Here is a 304-nt window from a genome sequence, read left to right as displayed (position 1 = left end):
CGCGGCCGGCTCGCCCGGTTCCCCGCCTGACGGAGGGAGCGGCGAGGCCGGCCGGGCTCACCTGTCCGCGCGCTGGCCCCGCCCTGCCCCAGGGGCCGTCCGGCTCCCAGCCCAGGGGTCGGCCGCCCTCGGGCCTCGCTCCCGCCCTGAGTTCGCCCGCTCCCCCTCTCACCGGCTCCTGGGGGTGGGGGCAGTGGGTGCGTCGGGCCGGGGGGTGCTGGAGGAACCGACGAGGCTCAGCAGCCTCCGTTCCTCCCCGTTCGCTCCGCAGCGGGTAGTGCGGCGACGCGCGCGCCCCGCCTCT

General features: G+C 79.6%; 1 protein-coding gene across 3 annotated transcripts in view; it reads right to left on the bottom strand.

Annotated features, from left to right (window-relative positions):
• The window catches only part of SPTAN1 (spectrin alpha, non-erythrocytic 1), a 60,394-nt gene extending 60,090 nt beyond the window's left edge, over window positions 1–304 (bottom strand). For all 3 annotated transcript variants that reach the window (XM_007471784.1, XM_007471785.1, XM_007471787.1), the window contains exon 1: window positions 173–304. The gene's annotated coding sequence lies outside the window, so the exon portion shown is untranslated. The remainder of the gene's footprint in view (window positions 1–172) is intronic.

Source organism: Lipotes vexillifer, unplaced genomic scaffold (genome assembly GCF_000442215.2).
Source record: "Lipotes vexillifer unplaced genomic scaffold, Lipotes_vexillifer_v1.1 scaffold98, whole genome shotgun sequence".
NCBI lineage: Eukaryota > Metazoa > Chordata > Mammalia > Artiodactyla > Lipotidae > Lipotes > Lipotes vexillifer.
This window is presented reverse-complemented; position numbering and strand designations above follow the sequence as displayed.